This window comes from Cygnus olor, chromosome 3, assembly GCF_009769625.2.
Source record: "Cygnus olor isolate bCygOlo1 chromosome 3, bCygOlo1.pri.v2, whole genome shotgun sequence".
NCBI lineage: Eukaryota > Metazoa > Chordata > Aves > Anseriformes > Anatidae > Cygnus > Cygnus olor.
In genome coordinates, this window is record NC_049171.1 from 91,845,013 (window position 1) to 91,864,222 (window position 19,210).

General features: G+C 37.2%; 1 protein-coding gene and 1 long non-coding RNA gene across 8 annotated transcripts in view; one reads left to right on the forward strand and one right to left on the reverse strand.

Moving 5' to 3' along the window:
- Nucleotides 1–19,210, forward strand: part of BABAM2 (BRISC and BRCA1 A complex member 2) — a 170,001-nt gene that overhangs the window by 67,515 nt on the left and 83,276 nt on the right. The window lies entirely within an intron of this gene.
- LOC121067225 lies at nucleotides 13,817–15,253 on the reverse strand. Its single transcript, XR_005818186.1, has 3 exons — nucleotides 14,797–15,253; nucleotides 14,652–14,715; nucleotides 13,817–14,166 (listed from the first exon to the last, which is right to left on the reverse strand). It is a non-coding gene; the product is annotated as an uncharacterized LOC121067225 (long non-coding RNA).

Here is a 19,210-nt window from a genome sequence, read left to right on the forward strand (position 1 = left end):
TTGGTCAAATCAAACCTGAAAGTAGGAATGGCCCCAGTTCTTTGTCTTCCTCTAGCTGCCCTATGAATGATCCAGCACTCCTCAAAAGAAATCTTGAAGAAATGTTGTTATGATACCAGCTATCCAGTACATGAGCAATGGTATTGTCTGTGCGACTTGCCAGTTACCATCGTGTAGATTTCTGATAGCTTCACCATCAGCTCTGGCAAGGCTGCAAAACGTTGTGATTTCTTCTGCATTAGCCAAAGTTTTTCAGCACAGAACTCAAACCTGAGCACCGGAGGTCTGATTGATTTGCACCACAGTATTTCTTGCCCTTGTTAAGACAGTGGTTTTCATCTGGTTCTTTACCTGCTCTGAATTATGCTGACACCTGCTAAGGGCCCACTATGAGTGAGGCATCTTGGCTTTCAGAGGTGGTATTGGCGGGGAGAGTTCTTGAGTTCGTGCAATTTGGTTCATGCCCCTACAGTATTCTTTGGGAATTACAACATACAACATCCTGGGAATTTCTGTATGCCCATAGAAACTCTACATTGTACGAGACTTGTTTTGTCTTCTGATTGTATACTGGGAACTAAAACGAAGTGCTCTGTTTTAAACAGAACAATGCTATAGGTCCTGAAATAGATCAGTTTTACTAACGCTGACCTTATTGATTGTGGTGTCAGAAGTTTGTCGTCTTCCTTGGTAAGTGTCTTTTCTTGATTAATGAGGGTAGCTTAGTTTTCTCACTACCACAGCTAGGTAACCTCAGACCACATAATCATTAGGTTTCCAGGTGCTGAAATATGAACAATACCTAACATTCTGGGTTTTTGTTTGTTTATTTGTTTAATGTTAGGCCTCGATATAAAATATATACATATATATAGACAGACAGACAAGTTTTTTCAGTGCTTCAAAATGTACAAAGTGGCATCATTGATAACACATGAAATTGAAGAGCTGCATATTATTGGCAATAGCCAATAGCAAGGGATTTTGTCAAGGTTGGCAAGTATCTACTGAACTTCTTCATCCTAAGTTTGTTTAGCTAAATCCAACTCCATTAAGTGGGAATTAATGTAAAAGTACAATGAGAAACTGCCATAGGCTTCTAAAAAGACGTATGAGTCCAGCCTAGTGAACAGACACCAGGTACCCACATTGCATGAAGTTGCTCTACTTACTGGAGCTAGGTTTGTGGCAGCATGTGTATAAAGCCCAGGTTTTTCATTCTATTGCTTAAGTTCCCTAAAGAATTACAGCCAAGAAAAAGGATCTCCTATTAGACTTTGCATTATTACTATGTAAAATTATTACTGTGTGGGATTATTTTACAGTGTAAATAGTAATACAGTAATTATTACTATGTAAGAGTAAAGAACAGTGTTTAGGTGGCTGGGAATGTGTGTATTTCTCAAAGAGTAAACCTTTCTTTATCTGAAAAAATTGATCATGAACATCGCAGAATGTGCCAAAAATCTTTGTAAGAGCCTCTCTTAGTAGTCAGTGCATTATGTCACTTACCTCCCAAGTCACAAATGTAAGTTGTGGTCCCATTCATTGTCCTGGTAATGCATATTAGAAATAAATTTCTGTAGCATGAAGTCTCAAGAATATATTGCTTTTTATCGGTCTGTCTCAAAATCTAATCTGATACAGTATTAGTGATCTTCAAAGGAAACACAGTTGTATGTTGTAACCAATTAGTCCACCAGTGTGTTTTCCATGATGAAGTTAGCAGGTGAGGATGTATGAGCATTTATAGAAAAGTCTTTTCACAGCAACATTGTGAAATTGAAGAGTTTCTCAAAATTGAAGAAAGGATTGTGTTATTCATGTTAGCAGACACTGCACTGAAATATTTTTTATTTGAACCAAAAAATATATAGTTTTTTCTCTGAAAATTATTTGAAGTGGAACACTTTTGCTGCAGCCTGGTAGTGTACATTCTAAGGGGGTAGGTGTTCACCAACATAACTAAGCCATGGAAGATGGTTTTCAATAGCATCATCTTAGTTTTCTTCAGCAAGCAGTAAGAGAAGACCTCACCTGCTTTGTTCAAGAAATTGAAAACAATTGAACAAATATTATAGCCTCATGAAAATTAACAATGTCTATGCCCACTCTTATCTTTCTTTTGCTTCTCCTTCCCCTAATTGCTCCTGTTTTTGTGTTTCTAAAGGCAATTAAAAATCAAGGAACAATATTATCTGAATTTTACTCCCATCCTCCCCACATGATGACTGCAGTGTTTACAGACTTTGAGCCCTAACAGTTCAGACTTACCTCCTGTTCTGTTTTTAACCTTTCTGTAAATCAAGGCAACATTTTGTCTTAAGCTGTTTTCACTGTATCTCGGAAACTGAGCGAATGACTTTTTCTGTGGAGCTATACAAACAACACTCATTTCACCATCTGTCTTAAATCTCCACTTTCTAAGCTTACTGAACCTTAAGAACAACTTACCGTGGACTTGCTGCATGTACCCCTCATAGTGATCTCAGCCATCTATCTGCCTGTACAACAACATACAGACTTTCATCTTTCCTTCTCAGGAATGGCTTTTCAATTGGAGGCAGCAGCTTCTAGAAGTAGTAAAGGACTAGTAATGGATACTCTGTACGCATTTCTGCGAAGGAACTCTTCATAAATTATCACATCAAAAGTTTACCTTCAGTGTTTCAGAATTTCAGATAAATTAGTTTGTTCATTTAGCTGTAATTTTAGCTCCGTTTCCGAAGGAAATGATATATAAGTGATTTTATTGAGTGTCTGTTACGATCTCCCCTTTTCTCCAATAAGTTTTAATTCATTGACTAACCAAATCTGGAAGACATATAGTGTTAAATAATCAAGCTTTTATGGAGAGATACGAAAAATAGCACCTCCACTTAACTGCAAACAAAAACCAGTTGTTTCATGTACTTAGTTTGGTTGCATAGCTGCTTTTGCCAGTTGCATGCATATATCTTCAGCACAGTCAAGAAAAAGTAAAAGTCAATAATTCTCTCGCGCAATGAAAGTGTGTCATTGAGCGCATTAGAAAGAAGTGGGATTACTTTATAGCTTGGTTAGAGAACAAAGAACACACAAGAAGGAAAACAGACTTTTTGTTCTGCTGCTGCGGACCAAATTGTCTGCAAGTCTGAAAAAGAGAACAAAAAAAACTGAAGTCCTTGGGTATGTACGTTGAACACATCATAATGGAATTAAGTGATGCTGAAAAATCTAGGCAGTTTGTGGTTTATAAAAAGATAGTCTTTGAAGCTATTTTACTAGAGAGAATCTTCATCTTTGGATTTCATCAGCAAATACACTGATTTGAAGTTCAATTTAATAAAGTAATGTTCACCCACCAAAAGATTGCTCCGTCCTGGGGCTTTTTGCAAAGGCTTTTTAAGGAGGGTTTTTCTTCATGTGACACTTTGCTATTGTCCAGCCTTCCACAGAAGATGTAAACCTTGACAGAGAGGTGTTATGGTCAGAAATAGGACGGGTCTGTTCATCTTCCATCAGTTGGTGGTGGTCAGAAATCATCTAGACTGGATCTTTTATGTATAGTGATTAAAATCTTAGAGGTAAGGTGGCTGTATGTGTAATTCACAATATATTCAACAGTATACTTTCTATTTTTTTCTAAAACTGAATCTTGACTGCTGCAAAGTTGTGGTAATAGGTCATGGATATGGCTCCATCCAGTATGATGTTAGGGAAACAACCCAAGGTGCATGTTGTCACAGTAGGTGTTAACAGGGAGGACTTGCTCGAGTGCATCAAATATGTACGCACTGACATTGCATATATTCATTAGGAGTATATCAGAAAGTATTAGCTACTACAGAAATGTGTATTTCTTACATAGTTAATGAAATGTTTCTTTTGTCTAACTAATGAGATGCTTTGTGAAACGCTGTCACCTGGCTAAGAGTTCAGGGAATCAAGGTACACATCCTTCTGGTATCTAGTGGACTGATGCAGTGTATCTAACATTTTAAGTAAAAATTCACTATTTAGCCAAGGCTTTAAACCCTGAATCCTAATTTTAAACCATACCTTGTACTGAAGCTTGCTGGTCCTGGTGCTGTCCATAAGACTTGAGTATGTGGTTAAGTGGTTTCTTGAAGTAATTTTCACAACTTTACTTACATATATTTGGAATAGTTTTTAAATTCTTCCTTTTTGCCAAAAATTAGAATCTCCCTTGTATTTTTCTTTCAGTTCCTTGTTGATTCATTTCCATGTCCTAGACCTTCTTGGCAGAATGTTCTCAAATCTATCCTCCTTTCATTTTTAGTCCTCTAACTTGTAGGTTTATCTTTAAAGATCTAAAATTCACAACAATTCATAACTGCATTGAACTGTTTAAATTCATTACTACTGTCATCCTAGCACCAAATCTTCTACTCTACTAAATAACCTAAAGCAGTTCTTCGTAAATATTATCTGTTATCCCAGAGAAACCCTTAGTATGTGCAAAACAGTTAGAATTTGGGTGGTACATTACCACAGATATATTAGTGTGTTCCAGAGTGAAACTGGGTATGGTAAAGAATGGCCTTCAGGTAACTCCTTATGTTGTTCTAGGATAACTTGTTGTGAGGCCTACAGAAATTAGTTAATTACAATCCAAATCAGACAAACATAAGGAAAAAAAAAAAGGATGTTTAGTTTTGTCTCTGGACTGTCCCCAGGTATCTTTGTACATCTGCCTTCCAGATAGTAGACTTCTAAAAGGGGCTGTTCCTCTTTGAACAACAGACCATCAAACATGTGGTCACCACAAAACCAGTTATTATAGTGCAACTAATAATTATAGTAATCTTGTGAAGATTAAAGTTTAAATGTAAAGCATCTTGGAAGCCAATTTCATAGATAGGAAAATACCTACAGAGTGTATTTCTTGATTTGGGAACACTCTATCCTTGATTAATGGAGTGGGGTTTGATCTTCTCTCAGAACGAATGAAATAAAAGTATTGGCGGTAGGAAAATAGATACAAATCTGTAGATGTTGAATAGTCCTAGTAGAAAAGGATATGTTTTATATTTATTAAAAACAGACAGACAACCATTTACCATAAACATATATATTTGGATACAGGGTAGTCTTAAGACAAGCTGGTGTCAAGTAAGTGCAGTTCTTCTGAGTGAGAAACCAAGACAGATGTGTTTAAAACATCAGCTTATATTTCAGCCTGGAAGAGACTCAAGCAGTGGAAACATCTGATGCCAGAAAGATCAGATATGCCATGAAAACTAATAAAGAAATAAAACACATTACAAATTGTTTCAGTTAGCTTGGAATAGTGATGAATTGAGTGTGGAGGAGGAGAGAAGGAAATGATATAATTTCTTCAGAGAGGAGAAAGAAAATATTCAAACCTTCTTTTCATGTCTGTGTCACTGATAAAATCGGGAGAGCGTTAATGCCCAGCTGAAAAGCCATTTCAGAAGTACAACTGTTGGAAAACTGGAAGAGTCTAGAAGTTTTGATACTGGTTGTCTTAAGGAGACAATGTAGGGGCTAAAAAGCATGTGCTCTCAAAGAGCCTGGGGACCTATCAAGAGAACTGGAGGTTTGATCTAGAAAGAGCTTTCCGCCAAGTCTAAGTAGAGCGAAGAGTAGTTTCTGCCAGTCAATTAAACGCTCTGCTCTGTGGAGAGGAAGTTTTGTTATGGGTCTCAAGTTTTGTAGTTAATAGGAAGTTCTTGTTCATGACACAATTGTCTGGGCTGCAAGGCCAGAGTTGGTGAGATTGTATTTTGGGTCCTAAAGGAAGCAGCAAAAAAAAAAAAAAAAAAAAGGAGAGGATAGACAGATCTTCTGTGTCATTTAAGTTAATTACTGCAGTGACTAGCTGGTAACTACTAAAGCTGTTAAAAGAGCCTGAACATACATGTTCACCTGCATATTTCATGGGTATGTCTAAAGAGCTTATGATAAATTTGTGGAAAGGAAGATGAAGGTTACTAAATTGGCATATCATGAAATATAATCTTCTAACACATTCAGTCATAGGTCACCTTACCATGGCTTGCAGTTAGTGATATTTCTTGAATTATTTGAAACTAGTCTAGACACTACTGTAGATTTTATTGTTGCAAGCAGCTATACCTTTGAAGGGAGTACCTAGGGGAACTAAAGTAGAGGGTCCATTTCCAGTGTATTCAACTCTATGGAGCTGTATTTAGATTATAAAATTAAACCAGTCTGAGTTTGTTTTCCTGGATTTATCATAGAAACATAGAATGGTTTGAATTGGAAAGGACTTTAAAGACCATCTCATTCCAACCCCCTGCCATGGGTAGGAACACCTCTAACCAGACCAGGTTGCTCAAAGCCCCATCCTCTCATTCACCACCTGTTCCAGTGCCTCAACACCCTCAGAGTAAAGAATTTCTTCCTTATATCTAATCTAAATCTACCCTCTTTTACTCTAAAGCCATTCCTCTTTGTTCTATCAGTCCATTCCCTGACAGAGTCCCTCCCCTGCAGGCCTCCCTTAGGTACAGGAAGGCCACTGTAAGGTCTCCCCGGAGCCTTCTCTTCTCCAGGCTGAACAACCCCAGCTCCCTCAGCCTGTCTTCACAGGAGAGGTGCTCCTGCCCTCTGGTCATCCTGGTGGCTCTCCTCTGGTCTTGTTCTAATAGATTCATGTCTGTCTTTTGCTGGGGACACCAGCACTGAGCACAGGGCTCCAGGTGGGGTCTCAAGAGAGCAGAGCAGAGGGGGAGAATCCCCTCCCTCACCCTGCTGGCCACGCTGCTTCTGATGCAGCCCAGGACACGGTTGGCTTTCTGGGCTGCAGGCTCACATCTCTGGCTCATGTCGAGCTTCTTATCTATCAACACCCCCAGATCCTTCTCCTTGGAGCTGTTCCCAATCCATTCTCTTCCCAGCCTGTATTTGTGCTAGGGATTGCCCTGACCCAGGTGCAGGACCTTGCACTTGGCCTTGTTGAACCATGAGGTTCGCACAGGCCTAGTGTTTGTGTGCGACCATCCAGCCATTCCTTATCCACTGAAGTAGTCCACCTGTCAAATCCACGTCCCTTCAATTTACAGACAAGTGTGGGATGATTTATTGTTTTCAGTGGTGCTAGGATTACAATGAAATTTATCTAATCTAGAAGCCTAGGTAAGTATTGAGTAACCATAAATTTATAACAGATTTTGAAGTATATTGTGAAAATGACCATTTGTCCTTGCTTTTACAGATACCAGTGAAAATGCAGATAGATATATTTTTGAAGAAATCAGATTTATTATAATTGTCATTCAAACATGAGTTATTACATTGCTAATGAACTGCACATAACAGAAACATATGGCTATTGCTTTGCTAGCAGAACTGCTGTAGTTTAATCCCATGACTATATAGTCTGCAGCACCATGAAGCTAATACAAAGGAAGGTCAGTTGTCTGCACAGCTGTAAAGGAAAAGTAAAGTACTAAATGGTGTTGGTTTTCAATATCAATGCCTAGCGGTTCCTTTTATTGGGATGACATGAACAATATTCACATACTCCATGGACAGCTCCTAAAATTTTTGGTGTTGTACACAACCTATTTCTGTTACTATTTACAGTTTTACTTAGCAAGTTTTCATATTCAGTAATGTTTTGCAAAAATGGACCTTGCATTAGGACTGTTCCTGGGATTCTATATGTGATGTTGTTTCATTGTATGCCTTTTCATCTATGACTTTACAAAGAATCAAATCCTCCTGTTAGATTTTAAACAGTAAAAACATATTGCTGCTATTAGTCGTATTGTTTAATATATTCATTTTTAATTAGCATGGGCTTTTATACAGCTTTATCTCATGGCTAAAACGTGAACTATGTTTTATGGCTAAAGCATTTTTTCACAACCTTTTCATTTGAAACTAGATGTGTTGTCTAACATAAAATACCATCAACCTTGCTCATTCCCTAGTATTTTTCTCGATTTACAAAGAAGCAGAAATTTATGTATTGGAAGGCAGTGCAGGTTTGGGAACTGGGTGTGTGCACCACATGGTTTTCCTTTTGCAACTGCCCTAGAGTTGCAACATGCAGAATTAAAAGAGCGGGTCAACATTTCAGCTGTTCTTAATGTGCAGAGAATAGCAAGATAGCATGGGCTTCTAACATATTTGCACCCCAGAAATAAAAGATGATAAATATTTTATTTCTAGATAAACATTATAAAGTTTAAAAAAAAAAAAGAGGCAACTGTATACTTGAGATACCAAAACAGTAGAAGCAATTCTAAAAAAGCAAGTTGCTGATGGTAAAAAGATTAATTAGAAGAATTGACCTGAATTTGGCAGCTGTAGAGAAATCCCAGAATGCATATGACTTAAATCTTCCCTTTCCCTTGATCCTTAAAATGCTGTTGGCTACAGTTTTGTCACTGATAAAAACAACTGTTTTGTCAGTAGCTGCTGAGTAGGAAAGGCTCAATGGTTTCAGACTTGCAGCTTGCTAATGTACATAGAAATTTAAATATTGCTATTTAACATGTGGTTTTAGTGGTTTTTTTTACCATGACATCTTAATTATTGGCTCCTTTTTTTTTTCCTTTCCTGGCATGTCCTTCTGCTAGCAAAGAATTTTTCTTATTCAGTTTTATTTTTAAAGTGACTTCCAAATCTGCACTTTTATTAAGCTATTTTTTAAACTCTTTACATTTTTTCCCCAAGGAAATATCATAATGTATCCCACTATAGGTATACATCCACCACACAAACTAAGGACTACATCTTTTGAAACTGATGCCAGGAGGGGGACTGAGGTTTGTGAAGAAGTGAGTAGAACAGTTGCAGTCATTTGTTACTCCACTGTGTTTGTAACAGTGGGGTGGGAACCAGTGAATAATTACCCAACAAATCTTATCAGTTTTTTAAAATTGAACATCAAACATACATGAATTCTGGAAACTTCTGTGAAGTGTTTAGGCTTTAATTTCTTAAGTTCTCTGTTCAAAACTACAAAAGGAAAAGAAAACTATTGAATACTCTCTCCTATAGGACAGGGTAAAAAAAAACTTCCAGTTCAAACCATTGTCATGATCCAGCTCTTCCTTTTGTATGGCCATGTCATCCTCCTTACTGAAGAACATGAAGCTCAGATTTATGGTCGGAAAGCTGAATATCTGACCAAGAACAGAGGGTGTTCTGCTCTGTTGATTTCTGCATCTTGCGATGCTGTGTTGTTGCATGCGTGCAAATAATTTCAGGCTTTGCGAGAGCATTGGATTAGATTTACAAAAATTTTTTTTTGCTTCATCTTAATCTGAACTTTTTTTTTCTGATCTGTTAGAACTTCAGCTGGAAAGGTAAGAATATACATAGCACTTAATGGGTAATCTACCTTACATGACCTTTTGCAGGGAAAGGTGATACCAAAATATAATTCCAGGTTCATCCCCATAATATAAAAGTTCTGTCCACACCCATTATTTAAACCTGTTTTCTTCCTGGCTCCATGTTAGGCATCAAGAGAAAAAAATCAACATGTGCTGGATGTTTTCAGAGCCTTTTTTATGTCTACAGATTCTGTGCTATTCAAAGTATTTCCACTTCCTACCCCAAATCCTCAGCACCATGGTTTCTTCTGACTGTAGTAAGCTGTTGAGAAAGGTCAGACCATTTCAAATGTACGGGATATCTCAGAATACTACAGTGTACCTGCTGTTACATGTTACCAGCTGACTGGTACCCGTGTCCCACTGACTGTTAAGGCTCACGCTGCATGACATTGGTGTGATCCTGTACTACCTGCTTACAAAGGTAGTGATGTATAAAAGCTATGAATATAGAACAGAATGTGACTTTATATATAAAACAGAATAATGCTGTGATTTTTTTCCTCACGTTATTTTACAATTTACAAACCAATGTTGTAATCATTTTTTTTTTTTTTTTACTAAGACAGCTTTTATCACTCATTCAAGCACCCTGCTTATCACCTGTAACAGTATCTACCTTCACACAAATGCAAGGGAAAAAGCTGTGTTTCTCTTCTTTACTGGATAAACTTTTTTTTTTACAGCAACTAGTTCTTACAAGATGCTGTTTGTGACATCTGTACACTTACACCCTTGTGTGCATGATTACACCGTGCACATTGTTTGCTGGAATGATGAATGCAAATGGGGCTCAAGGGGACAGGATGCTCCAACTTGCACTTTTTTTTGTACAAAGCAGAATATGCCCCCCAACCCTACCTCACTCTTTTCAGGTCCTGTAGGTGTGTGAGTAATATGGGGACAAAGGGATAATAGATTTCTCTTGAAAAGAAATATAATATTGTACACTTGAAATAGGAATGCGTAATAAATAGCTTGCGAATTAAAAGTGCTATGGACTTTAATATGAAACATTCCTATTATTCTCAGGAAACAACAATAGTCCAAACAACTCCTAACAGTTAATATTTTTAATATTTGCACCTTCTCTTAAAAGAAAATATTTCCTATTTTTAAATCAGGTTAGCATTACTAGGCTGCAACAGTGAAAGAGTATTGAGCAAGTGTAACTTTGCTTGCTTTTACCTTGCGCTTTCATTATTCACTTTTTCATCTGTGAAATCTTCTTGGTACTTCCTGGTTCACTGAAGGCATGTCTCAGAATATGGCTTTACACTGGCATTTTTGTTGTGACCCATGTAATCTATAGTATTTCTGATTCTACAGAGCGATATTCACTGGACCGAGAACATATAATATGTGGAGATTGGAGAAAAGCTTTTATTAAAAAGAATTGATTAAAAAAAAAAAGTCTTATTCTGACCTTGAACCACAACATGGTTTCAGAAATGCCATTCTTCCCCCCATATGATTAGAACTTCTGTATCTTCTTTCAATCATGGGGCCTGTACAAACATTAATGTTTGTTAATTTACATGTAGAAAATATGAACATTTACGTATAGAAAGGCTATACTGGAAGATTTGGAAGTTGGCTTGACAGGAAGATTATTTCAAAGTATATTAATGATCTGTTTGCACGCTAGTTAAGTACATGGGCATTTATTAGCAGATCTTGTTTTCCACTGGGACATGAGATGACTGCTCTTTGGCCTCTGCAAGGACATGACTATTTTTAAAGAGGTGGGAAATCAGTACTATGGGGGACAAGAATGTGAATGTTGCTTGCTGAATAAATTGTAGTCCAGTCGTCTCAAGAACTGAGCTGGAGAGATTTGAATCCTAGTGAAGGATTTGAATTCCAAGTTGTACATGTCCCCAAATATTTATCTCTGAAAGCAAACTTAAAAACACAGGGCTTACGGTAAAAAATGGGTCCTCACTACATGTTGAGGAAATGGCCAGATAGCTTTGGGAGATTTATAAAGAAACAAACCACATGGCGGTGACCTGCTATAAGTCATCTAAATGGTCAGTGTTTTGTGTTTTCTTTTTTTTGCTATTTGCTTGCTTCTTAAGAGCATTGAAAGTGTATTTTTCACATTTAGAAATATTGTAAATGTACTTTATTTTTAAATAATGTTGTTCCAAGTAATTCAGCCTAAATCTGTGTGTGTGTAATACATCTTGTTTCTTTGTCTTTGAATGTGAGGGTAGTTTAAAGGTGTGTGTAGATCTGCATTTTTGGTTCCTAATATGGTTCTTCCCAGTATTCAAAGTGTGAAAAGGAGATAGCAATGCTGAGATAGGTGTGAAAGAAATGTCTTGTAGTGTCTGATTTTAGCCTCGGCATGTGGCAAGGTAGTACAGAGAATCCCTGAACCCTGACAGTCCTGGAGTTAGTTGTATCACTACATAAATCTTGAACCTTCAGTGTTGATCGTTTCAAGTGAACAATTTAATAGATAACATCTAAACAGTAATGAAAATGAGTCCTCCATACAATGCAAACACATACACAAATGTGTATGGCATATGTAATACCTATGACTGAACTTAGCACTTGCACAAAATCAGCATGTCTGTCACTAACATGCAATGCCCAAAGGAACAAAGTAGAGCTTCTTTTCCTCTTTCTTGCTGTCTTCTTTTCCTCTCTCACTGCCTTGCTATCCTCAAATGATTCCTGATTTAGGATACAGATGTTATTAGTGCAAGTATTAATTTTAATACTACTTGTCCTTTGTTTGCTGCTTACCCAGGGCTTTCTAACTAAACATGGCTTTTTAAGGCACTCAAGAGCATGTTTACCAGACATAAAACCTTTCGTAAAAAAAAAAAAAAGTCAATAACTATTTACAACAAGTTTTAAACAGTTATTTTTCTAGGATATGTGCTTATAAGGACACATTTACATTTTCAGTCTTGTACCTTCAGCCAGATTCTCACACTGTGGCTCAGGTTGTGCTGTTCTTTATTCTGCCAGTAGCACCACTGATGCCAGCAAAGCAGCTAATTGGTATGTTTATTGGTAGAAGAAATAACATCTTCATTTTGGAGAACCATTTTTGTGCTGCTCTTGGTTTTAAAAGGAAAAGTTTTTTGTCAAGATGTGGCAACATGAGCTTGGTCTGAGTGGCTGCCGCTACTGCTCACCGATTAAGAGGAGGCAGGGTGACCTCTGTAAAAAGTGAGCTTTGGAATCTCTGAGCGCTTTGCGCAGCCCATTATTAGCTGGTGATGGCAGAGACGCATCATTGCTTTGCTTTAGGTCTTAGAAAAGATATGGTGCTGTTTGAATCTGTATCCTGCCTATAAAACTTCATCAGAGTCATAGGGGAATCTTTTGGGATAACGTTCTTTTTTAATGATAATACCGTATTGTTTTATTAAAACTTAGCTAGTATGTTTATAAATTAGGTTAGAAGTAAACAAAACAAAAATTAGGAGGTTAAGTGCCCTTCTATAATGATGGATAAATTGAAGTCCTAGCAAACAAAAGCAGTGATTCGTGAATGTATGAAAAGTCAGGTCCCAGTAATCTAGATTCCTAATATTGTTTCTCCCCATTTTGTTCTTTTTATTCTAATTCATTCTAATCACATGGACATTCCTAGCTGTGTAAGTGTTGTTGGTTTTAATCTTAATATGAATGTGATATCTGATATTAGAGCTGATAGAGCTAATGTGTTTGTAGTTACATTTCAGTGAATGAATTGAAATTTAAGATCACTAGCATCTTGTGTCTCTCCTAAAATGAAAAAGTGTCCACTACTCTAGTGTCATTAAAACATAGCTAATAAATATAATTCAGTCAATATGAAATGATTCTCCCATGTAGTTTGTGTTTCTTGTTTATACAATGAATATTTAGCAACTTTTTACCTCTCTTGAAATCAGTGGTATTTACACATCAGAAGGGACACCCCAGTATCGTTTTTAGACTGTGCCACACTTTTTTTATTTATTTATTCTAAGTTTGAGTTTAGTCCTTACCAAAGCATATTTTTGACCTTTAAAGGCATCCGTGTTATTTTTTGAGATTGTGTTTTTCGGACCTAAGCGAACAGTTATTACTGCGGTGAAAGTATCACCACAACTTTTTGTGCTGTCAAAACAACTTAACTTTTATTCACTTAAATAGCATGAATCTTGAAAGTTGTGAATTTTCATGGACAAGAATGTTATTCTATTTAACCTTTTGTTTTTTCTTAAGCTTTTCCTAACAGCATTCTTTACCAAACTCTGACAGTTATTCATATGGTGAGTAGTGGTAAATTGCCATGACCATAATAAAAGAAAATGGTATAGGCAAAACACACCTCAGATTCTTGTCTTAGAGAAGCACAATATATTTATATACAAAAGTCTGAATGCAAACAAGAAACCACCAGCAAAAACAAACAAACAACAAAACAAAATATTTGGGATGTTACTCACACTTTAAGAAAAATCTTTTTATTTACATGTTATTGATGCACAGTGGTATACTTAGAGGTATTGCTCAATGTTCAAAAGATACTTATTTGATTTCATTTTAATGAAAAAAATCCAGTAAAAGGAAAACAATGTCCTAGAAATATCTCTTCAGATTCTGCAGTGTTGTTCATGGACTATGATTTTCATGTAACTTTTAAAAAAGGAATTAGTCTGAGCTTAAACATATTCTTTGTCTGAGTTAGGCAAATGTTTTGTTGTATTACCTTGGGAGAGGGACTGTTTTTGGAACATTTCAATACAGTGGACAGTGCATGCAAGGTGACTGCCTTTGTTTTCATTAAAGATCCTATTTAAAGAATCAGCACTCCTTGATCAGACCTGATTTCCTGGAAGACAGGAGAAAGAATTTCCTGGAATAATTACATATTCTCCCTAGAGTGAAGCAGATTTCTTAAGTCTCATTTGCCACTTCACATTCCTTTGCCTACTTTCCCCTAGCATGTTTTGTTATTTTTTTTAAAAAACAATAAATACAGAAAAGGGTTTGGAGAACATGTAACTACTTGTATCAAAGCTGGTTAATGAAGTTACCACGCATTAAGGATACAAGTTGCTTGTGGTTTATTTGATAGTTGTTTTTTATCTTATCACATGCTGTCATTTGGAGGGAAAAGGCCAAACTTTGCGAAGCAGTGTGATGCAAGTACTAATAAAGCAAATAGCATTATGTGTTCTTCTCTGATGCAATTCGTATTTTGATTTCAAAAACAAATTCTGTTGTTCACTTCTCAGTTGTTAGTAAGTATTGTTCCAATATAGGCATGTGCCATGCAAAATCACATGGGTTAAGTTTCACCCTAAGATAAATTACCTTTGTGATATCTTGCTATTCTCATGTATTTCTCCTCTTGAGACCTTTTTCTCCAGAAGGGATCCTGGTATATAAATTGCACACTCTGTGAGGCTGACTGAAATGGTAGGGTTGAGAGGTACCACAAAGTAAGCTGAGACTTCACCTTGTCATAAGCTGGCTGCAGATGTTAGGATCAACCGCTCCACACTCCTCCACGTTCTCATCCACATTCAGCCTTTCTGTTCCACCTTCCTCGTGCTCCATCACATCACACAGGCTGTAAATTGAGTGCATTCCTCGCTTATATTATTTTAAGCGATCCCATCCTCTCCCCATCGGCTGGAGGTTTCCGTCCCCTCGGTTAGAATCATACCACAAAGATGATTATTCAGCGTTTGTCAGAGCTGAGAGGTCAGAAACCTCCAGGAAGAGGTTGCAATCGTGAGCTGGGGCTGGGAACCTCCTGAAGCAGATTTGGCCTGACCCATACAGTTTGGATTTTAGCTAGCTTATCTGTTCCTGGAGGCTTCTGCAACATCAGCCATCTGTGTGGCCCCTCTTTACCTCAGGGAACATGCGGTGGGCTGGGCACTTTGTGTACTTTTCCTTACCTTGCTTTTATCCTCAGACCAATTGCTGTTTGTGCTCAAGGTACAAATTTAGTAGCCCTACCAGAAGCCCTGCTCTCTTTCCTCATTTCTCAACAGCCCTCAGGCCAGAAATGGCTTGTCCTTCCCAAAGCCAATCAATACTCTCTTCCTGCACATCCTTTCCCATTCTTTCTACCAAATTCTCTTTTTTTTTCCTCATTCGTACTTTACAGTTGATCTGGTTACACCAGGCTCCTAATCCTAGGTATATACACCAGCCCACTGCATACTCTTGTCCCCCAGTCTCATGCCCCATAGCTCTCAAGTCTTCCACGTGCATTGAAAGCAAGTCCCAAGGCTGTGAGTTTTCCTTGCCCATCAAGAGCAAGCTGTCCTTCCCCTGAGAGAGCTGCTGCAGATGCAGCCTCCAACTGCTTCGCGTTGCAGTTTGGTGCAGGCAAGCACACTTCCGTGCCACAAATAAAAATACCTCTTATTGAAAGAATGCTCTAATAAAAGGTTGCAAGGTGATTTTTTCTGCTGATAACTAAAAAAAGGTAGTAACTGATTTTCCAGAATCTGCATCTTTAAGGAAAAGGAACTCTAATGTACAAGTTGGTTAGACTCCAGGCACAAGAGGAAATGGGTTATAGCAGTTGTGACTGTGCGGAGCAGATGTTTTGGTTGGACTGGCTATCAACCATCTGACTCATAATAAATTGTCAGTTCCAGTAAATTCCCAGTTTTCAATTACAGTAGGTAGGATATGAGAAAACAATGCCATTTAGATGTTGTACTTGGTGTTTTTGATAATAATTTTCATACACGACTCATACGAACTTTATGAAAAGATGAAGGATTTTGCAAAGGGAGCAGCTGTAAACAAAGAAGCCTGCTTTTGAATGTAAACTCATTTTGATATGAATGAAAACTAACAAATGGTTCTTTAGACAGTGCTGACACGATTAGAAATAGGATTTAAAAGTTTTGTTTTCAAGCCTTGTGATACCTGAAGTCTTTGCCTCAGGTTTCTGGAAGAAAAAAATCTAAAGTTCTTATAACTTCTGTTTTCATTTGTTCTGTATCTGTATTTTCATGTGGCCTTTTGTCCTGCATTGCCAACGTACATGTTTAGTGAACATTTCATCTTCACTGGCTGAGTAGAGAAAGGGTAAATTAGAATGAAATACCATGACTTTTCTCTTTACATTTGTCTTTGTTAAAAGTACTATTTATTGTTGTAAGTTGTTGCTAACAGTTCTCTGCAATAGCCAAAAAAAAAAAAAAAAAAAAAAGGAACAAAACATGAGTTGAAAGTCTTTTTTTATTGTTATTATTATCTTATTCCTTACCCACAGTGCTTTACTACATATATTTTGCAGTTCGTTTTGCAGGAACTTTTAGTCAAAAAGATCAACCCACACCGTGCAAATATTGTGTAAACATAGGAAAACACTCACAGTTCTTGAGATAGAAAAGTGTTTATTTTTGATGTTAAATGGTGCGTCAGGTTTTTTTCCTCTTTGATTTGAATAGGTCTCTTCTGAAATGAGGAAAAGATTATTTTGGAATACCTAGTAAAACAGGATAGCAAGATGGCAGAAAGACACCATGAAAATCAATGTTGGATCTTTTATATTGTAATGGGCTAGATTTTTTTTACCGGTAATCATGAGACTGTTGTGGAAAATCTAATAGGTGTGCAATTATCACATGCTTAGCTAATGATCTCAGATATATTTTTTAGCAACATTCAATTTTTAAACCTCAGAATTCCTGTGGCCCAGGATGTATGCTGCATTCTGTGAAAGTTCAATTTAATAATACCTTCTGTAAAGTCTTGTGTGGAAAAAGTTGTGTGAGTAGGAACTGGTACCTTAACATGGCAGTTCTTACGTTGAATGCTAATTTTTAAGACATTGGCGTTCTTCATTTTTACAAAATCATTTTTTCTTGAAAAATGTAAAATTAGTTGTTTTGATAAAAATCCTTTAACAGTAACTGTTGTGGGTTAAATGCAACTTATGAAAATAGCTACTTTAATATTAAAAATGTACTGTGATTTGAGTTCAACAGCCTCTTTTTTCCTTAAAAGGGATTAGTCTTGAAGAAGCAATTGAATGTCACTATTTCTTTTGAAGCTAACTGAAAAATAAAACAGAGGGGCAATCTTGCTTTGCTGCTTTATTGAAATGTTGCCTGTTCCTTGAGAGAAATCAGCATGCAGAGATGGGAAAGGGGAAGACACTGCCTGGTTGGAATTTGATGATGTGTGAAAACAGCCTTTGCCTTTGGACTCTTTGGTGTGAGGGAAGGATATCAGCCCCTGTTCTGGAGCAATGTCATTGCCCACTGATACAAAGATGCATCATCTCACCTAGCATTAGCAGGTTTGTAGAGATGACCAGAAGAGATATCACTGAAGGAGTTAAGCTGTGACTGGCACAGACAACATCAAAAAGGCCTATTAATTTAAAAGGCTTTCCATAGTTTATCTGTGGGACATGTGTTTTCAGTTTAGTTTTGTAAATGGCAGTTGTAACAGACGTACTAAGGTTGAATGCAGTTCTACCAGGCAGATCCTTGCATAAATAAAAGGAACAAAGTCTTAAAGTAATAATCTCTATTGCAGCAAATACAAAGGGACTTCATTGTAAATCTGTGGCCATCTCAGCAACCAGGTTGAGCAACTTCATGGTGTTACCGCATTGCATCTTTTTAAAACCTATAGGAATGCGTATTAGTTTTGTGTTGCCTTTTTTTTTTAAAGCTACAATTTTAACTTTTCAGGTTTGTGGCCCAAAAATATACATCGACTTGAAAAGTGGCACTTAGAGAAGAATGCTAATTTCTTTACTTGGATGAGACAGTAGCTATATGAATGTAGTGCAGTGCTGTGCTGGCAACAGTAGTTTTATTTTGTGTATTACTTTTGTAAATGAAAAATACTACATCTCAATTTATTGCTCTTAATGCACACATCAGCTTGTTGCAGCTTAACGCGCAAAAATGTCATGTTTATTTATGTATCTTTTATTTTTCTGGAATGAGTCTCCATATTAAAGTAGCCATTAGTGAGTGCAGGAATACAGTGTAATAATAGCATATAGGGTAATGGATGCTGTAGTGGTGTTCACCTGATTTTTTTGTTTCCTCATTTTGATTCTCTTTGATCAGTAGGCACCTGAGTGGTATTCTAGAAACTGGTCATATGCATGATGGTAAACTGGGTGTGCATATCAACTTAAGCGTTAACACTAAATGCAAGATAAAGTACTTTTGGGTTTGTCCATACAGCTTGTGAAAAGCATGTAGGTTCTCTTCTGTAAAAACGTAAAAACAAGGTATTTGAAAAAAAATAGAAACAAAAGAATGTGGTCTTGACAGAGCTGTATACATACGCAGGTGAATGTAGTATGCATATTTGTCATCTCTTGAAGAATGCCCCTTATAGTAAAAGATTTTTAATCATTAGCATTACTGTTTAATGTGTCTTAATAGTTCTTTCCATTTCATTGACAATTAGCAAATTAATCAGAAAAAGGCCAGTTAATGCCATAGCCAGCTTCAGGAGTGAAAGCTGTTCCTTATTGAAAAAAATTCCTTAACGATGAAAATGCACGAAACACTAGGGAGGAGTTGCACTGTTTGGGTGGTGGTTGTTTCACTTTCTGAAAAAAGCTTTCTCATCTGTGAGGGTTCTTCTGTTGTAGGCTGCTGGAAGCACAACACTGAAAGGAGCGCTGTAGGCCGTGAGGTCCTGTCCGTCGCTGGTGCAGGCATCGTGTCACGTAATCCCATCCATAACCTGATCATACCCCAAGAGGAATGCAGTTAATTCTCGCTCTCACTACTTACATGAAGCGTTACCCTGCAACTCCAGTTTAAAAGCATGTTTTCCTTCCCAGCCTAAGTGTGCCTGTGACCATTTTATAGGAGTACACTCTTCCTTCAGCTGTCAGAAGTGAGCAGCACACCAAGGCAGAA